Source organism: Pteropus alecto, unplaced genomic scaffold (genome assembly GCF_000325575.1).
Source record: "Pteropus alecto unplaced genomic scaffold, ASM32557v1 scaffold152, whole genome shotgun sequence".
Taxonomy (NCBI): Eukaryota; Metazoa; Chordata; class Mammalia; order Chiroptera; family Pteropodidae; genus Pteropus; species Pteropus alecto.
The window spans coordinates 730,762-737,080 of record NW_006432227.1 but is presented as its reverse complement, the minus strand read 5'-3'; positions in this window follow the sequence as shown (position 1 = coordinate 737,080).

Here is a 6,319-nt window from a genome sequence, read left to right as displayed (position 1 = left end):
CGTCTTAATGGATTTCTGAAATACCTTTTAGATGTCAGTGTGAAAGGAGAGATTCTTTAGTCTCTATAGTTTTTATTAGTAGAGCATCATTCTTCCAGGACTTATTGTTTTTTGCTACGGCCTTGAACATAGCTTGCTATCGAGTGGCTCAGCCTTCTGACCTATTAGGTCATAGAATCAGAAAAAGGCCTTCCCTCCACTTGCATTTTTTTCAAGCCATGCCTTATATTCCTATAACATCTTAATGAAACCATTCTTTTTGCACAGAAGCTTCTTTGACCTCTTTTGGGAACCTACTCTAATATTCTGTGGCTCTTGTTCATAAGAACATTCTTTTTCCTAATATCTAGTCTAAACTTTCCCTTCCTTAGCTGAAGGCTTTTTGTCTCCCATTTTTTGAAACTACAAGTGATTCCCTTTCCTCACTGAAGACTAAACTTTATACCTAATGGCTAGAATGTCAAACAAACATTAATCTTGTCTCCTGCCTCTTTACAGATGGAGGAATGCCCAAAAGCAATTTCGCTTTAGACAGCAGAAGTATTTGTGTAGTGTTATTTAACCTCTGATTCATCTTCTCAAATCATCTTGGATTAAGCTTTATTTCTCAAAGATGCCAACAGCATAAGAATCTACCTTGAAACTTCATAATCATTCCATACTTCTACATTTCATTTTAAATTATGTCTTTCCCTTACATAAGCTACCTACTGAAAAAAGGATACTTATACATTTGCAAAGGACCATTTATATGCCTCAGCAATACATGTATCAGGTTTGAAAATTTCTCTTTACAGATAGGGCCTACTCTAAGACCACTTAATATGCAAAAAATTCATACTTTCCAAAGAGCTATGTGAGGGGCAATTGTTCACATCCAGGCAAACCCCCTCACTTCCCCCCAATTCCAAACACACATACACACGGGCCAGTCACACTGAAATTCCACCTTTGGGAATGAAGCCCTTAGGGATAACTAGTTCAAGATTTTAATGTAGATCCTCTGGGAGGGCGCTGGCATTTCTTGATACTCTCTCTTCACACTTTTATTACCATACTAGCGGGGAGGGAATTTCAATAGAAAGAACTGGAAATAAAATGAGCTAGTCCACTGAGGCAGCAGTCACTTATTCCTTTTAGAGTGAACTAATTGGATCTACCCTTTATTCTTAAAATAGTTCATTGAAACGCTAATTTTGAGCTAGTGGGAATTTTAATGAAAGAGAAGAAAATGATGAAGGATCTGGGCAGAAGGTGGTGATGATGAGCAAAATATAATTTTCAAGTGAGCAGGAGGGCCGATCACTTTAATTAGGAGTTGGGGACAGTTAAAAGTCAGAAGAATTGCATGGAGGGGCATCTGTTCTCCATATCAAGGTGAATAGTCTATTGTACCCTCCTTTATTTTTCTACTGGATGCACTTGAAAAATTCTAAGAACCGTGCTGAGTTGCTGGTTTGCGTGTCCATCTCCCCTAGTGGACTCCTTGAGGATAAGAACCCAGAGGATACAGGAGAATGCAGGCGCTGTGGGGATGGAATACGGGCTGGGGCGGCAGGAGCACAGAAACCTAGAGGACTCAGACGATACAGAATAATGATGGCGATAAGAGGAAAGCTAAATAAAAAACCAAAAGAAATACCCCATTAGCTAAGAAGATTTTCAGTGAGGCTGATGGTAGCCTATCAAAATGTGGAGTGTACTGCATAGAATTTTATGTTTATCGAAATGAGATTAAAGGGGGCTGAGAAACATTGTTTTAGATATTGGGATATAAACCTCATAGGAGATAAAAAAAAAAAAAAGAGTTAAGGGGTCCAGGGAGTATGAAGTAAGTTCAAATGGTCTGCTGAAAGAATTGGCAATGATGATGGTGATGGTGGTGATGGTGGTGGCAGTCATTTTACTAAGCATTGGCTATATGCGAGGCTCTGTGTGGAATCTTTTTCATAAATTATTAATTAAATTAAATTTAATTTTGTATTAAGTTTATTGGGGTAACATTGGTTGACACAATTATATAATTTTCAGGTGTACATTATAATTTGACGTCTGTATATTCTCTTGTGTGTTTACCACCCAAAGTCCAGTTTCCTTCAGCTACCATATATTTGATCCCCTTTACCCACTTCACCCTCTGTCTATCCCCCTATATTTGACCCCCTTTACTCGGTCTACCTCCCTCATTATTTAATTTTACAACACCTCTGTGAGATTGATACTATTATTATTATTCCCACTTTTCAGATTCAAAAACCCCTGAAACTCAGAGAGGTGAAGTGAATTGTCTAAGGCCATAGAGCTAGGAAATAGAGGAGGCAGAAATTAAACTCTGGCACTCAAAACGAGGAAAAGACTTAATTCCCTATGTACTATTCCAAATGAGCCTATGCAGGTTAGAAAGTCACCATCAGAACTTGTTTTTTGACTGTTTCTCTAATAGTAATAGCATCAATTCTTCTGTATAAAATCTCTCTGTGGACAACATTAAATCTTGTGAAATGAACGCCTATGGTAACAAAAGTATAGATTGCTAGTGTGATTGTTTTTAACACTTGCTTGCAGCAGCAGGCTGCCACGCTGGGACTTCAGGTCACTGTCCCCGACTTAGTGATTTCATATTTTTGGTGCTTTGCCAGATATAACCACATTACCACTTATTAAAGTTACGGCAAGCAAATACTGGCAATTTGAGAAAAAATTTGAAAACACTGGATGTAGCAGAAAATCTAATGATTGATTCCTAAGCCTATGTCGCCACATGAAAACTCAAGAAAGAAAAAGCACAACAGCAGGAAGTCTAACATTTCTGGAGGAGGCTTAAATGGCTTGGCGCATCCTCATGGATGTCCGTCGGAATTTCCTCATCTAAGATGTTCTAATATGTTGAATAACATTGATGGAAGAATTGTAAAAATCAGAATTTTGCACAGTTTGATCATCTAAGTTATTATATTACATAATATTTTATATTTTATTGTTTTGGCCAGGTCAATAATGTGTGTTTAAAAATACTTTTTATGGAAAAAAATGGCACCTGGCCCTTGAAATGAAAAGATCTAGCATTATATTGTTTCTTAGAAAAATCAAGTTTGGTGTACATAAGTTTTACTTATGGTACATTTTCCAGTAAAATAGCCTACTGTGTGATTAAGAATTGTTTGTACTCACTACCAGGAATCAAACAATATTCGACTTATATTAAAATGTAATCATGGTCTTAAGGATGACAGTGTTGCCCGGATTCCTCTGAAAGCAGAGCCTGAGACTAAGCCTTGCATGCAGACTTTATTTGGGAAGTGGTTCTGAGGAAGGACAGGAAAGTGAAACAGAGAAGGAGGAAAAGCCAGGACCAGGGTGCATTACTGATTTGAAAACCACTGTAGGAACCTGGTGCTTGACCCCGCCGGGAACTTCTGATGAGCCTTTCGAAATGTGTCTTAGACTGTTGCCTAGAACTGGACTTAGCAAACTACAGCCTCTGCGACAAATCTGTCTGGACACCTATTTTTGTAAAAGTGTTATTGGAACAAAGCCACGCCATTTGCCAGAATAAGAAGTCCTGATTTGGGTAATGAAGAGAATGCTTAGGCTTCTTTCTTGGGAAAAGACTGGAGGGCTGACAGGAAGGAGTCAGTGAGATAAACGAGATGACTACTGCAGTGATACAGGTGAGAGGTGACAGTGGCTTGCCCAAAGTATTAGCAGTAATGTGGTGAGAAGTGATCAAATTCTGAGTATATTTCGAAGATAAAAATGACAAGATTTTCTGATGGATCTGATGAAGGGTGTAAGAGAAATAGCAGCGTCTATGACTAGTGGAGTAAAAAAAAAACGTTAGCTTATGCTACTGGAAGAATGAAGTTTTTATTTATTGAGATGGGAAAACTGCAGGCGATGGAGATTGGAGAGAATACTAGGAGCTTGATTTGGATCTATTAATATGAGATACCTATTAGCTATCCAAACGTACAGGTCCAATGGAAAGTTGTATACGTGGTTCAGGGGTTCAAGAGAGAGAATGGACCGGTGACATAAATTTGGGAGTCATCAGCATATAGATTATATTTAAAGCCGTGAGACTAGTCCGATCACCAAGGAAACAAGTAGAGATATAAAAAAAAAGTTCAAGGATTGAGCCCTGGGGAAACTTATTAATAACTTAGTTATATCTTTATAAAGGCTAATTTAGCTTAATAAAAGTCATCTTATAGGCAGCCTAATGGGGAACGATGGTGGGAAGAATCACTATTTATTGAGAGTCCATTAACTTTTATGTAAATTTAGACACTACATGCTGACCAGGCATTTGAACAAATCATTCTCTTGTTCTAGGTCTCTATACATACATGAGACTGTGATTATAATTTAGTTCTAACACTCCAAAACAACAAAAACCAACCTGGGATAAATTTAATATATATATAGGAGACTTTTTCAGTCGAAACTGTTTTGTGAATCACAAGAATATATATTTGAAGAAAGAGTTAAAATCACTTATGTTTACTGATGACACTGGGGCTTATAAAGTAGCACATGAGACATGAAGTTCCCCCTTCAGTTCGACCTTGAAAGAGCTGCCCTACTAATCATGTGCACAATTTGATCCTTCTGCTTGCGAGACATTTTCTCTTTGGGAAGGACATATTATAGCTCAGCTCAACTGTATTTTAAAAAGCAATACATAAAATGAGAAATGTTATTTTTGTAATTTGAAAAACTGAGCTTTAGCATTTGAATTGATGGAATCAACCCCGTTGCCTGCATACTTCAGAGTGGAACTTCTTCCATTCCCAGTTCTGTCCTTCATCTCTCGCAGTTCTTAAGGGACAATAAAACTGTGGCCAAAAGCCTGACACAGCCCATAATAAAAATGGCTTGATGTTTTCTCACATATATTATGTGATTTTTCTCTAAAAATAATGGGTGGATTTCAGATCAAATGCTTCAACTGGACCCATGAAATAAAAACCTTTAGCGACCACCCCCCACACTCAGTTATTAGAGGTAGTCTGGTAGAGGGGATGATGGGAACACAGCAGAGCCAAGAGTTTGTAGAAAAAGCTTGCTGTAACACTAGAGTTTTTACTCATAATAATAAATCACACTGAAAAAATGCTTAAGAGTCAGAACATGAAGACAACTCCAAAGATATTAATCAAGTAGGAAAGGGTCGTTTTAATGGTGAAAGAATGCCAAGATGAATGCAGTCACCATGAGAAGTTAGGAAGTTTAAAGTTATAGCTGTGGTTATGGAAGAGAATGTCCATATCCTAAAAAATACACATTGAAATATATAGAGGTAAAGGGGCATGATGTGTGCAACTTACTCTTGAATGGTTCAAAAAGTAATTTTATATATGTGTGTGAATATTTGCAATTGATAAAGTAAATGGGGGCAATATGTTAACAATAGGTGACATTCTTGCAGCTTTTCTGAATGTTTGAAATTATTTCCACATCCAAAGGTGAAAACAGTAAACATGCACACGAGGGAAAATGAATTGTGAATGTGGCTGCCCAAGCCCTATTGCTCCGCTCTCATTCCTCTCCGTGCTTAACCGCCTCACGGATTACTTTGGCATCTTTCGAATGGCCAATCTCCTCCTGCTTCCTCTGCGGCAGTAAAAAATGTCAGTCTTCCTTTGTCGCTTTCTTTTCCTTTCTCTGAGGCCATGATTTCTATGACTTCAGAGAAGGCAGATCTGGAGAAAAAGAGGCCACCTCTCTCTGAGGCCACAGGACGCAGATGCTGATTGTGCTATATTTGTCAACGCTTTGCTGGGGCTAGGCCCCTACGTGCTCATACCCCCAAACTCCCAGAGTCCTACTGTGGGCCTTCCTTGGCTAGGCCAGGTGTCTCTGATAATGGCCTAGACGGTGGAAGGGGGCCTTCTGCCTTCTAAGTGGAAGCTTTGAATGCCATGTGATGAGTCCTCTTACATGCCTCCTGGCAGGAGAAAATTAGTATCATTTTAAGTTCTCAGAGTTTGCTTTCTCAGTACATAGATGTTCAAATTATATTTGTTAATTAACTCATAAATTTCCTTTGAAAGAGGCTAAGGAACTGTAAATGTATTTACATAAAGTATATGCCATGTTCAAAAAGCAAACAATTCAATGCAACAGTGAGCGATGACATGGGGGCAATGTGGAAGAGCCAGCTGGGGCTCGGAGGCAGACAGCAGGGCCTCCCTCTCACACTTTAATGTGTGTACATGATTAAGGGCCAGGTGTTCACAGCTGGTACTCAATAAACATTTGCTGAATGAATGAATAAATGAATGAATGTTAGAAATAGTGAATAAAATAGTAGTCC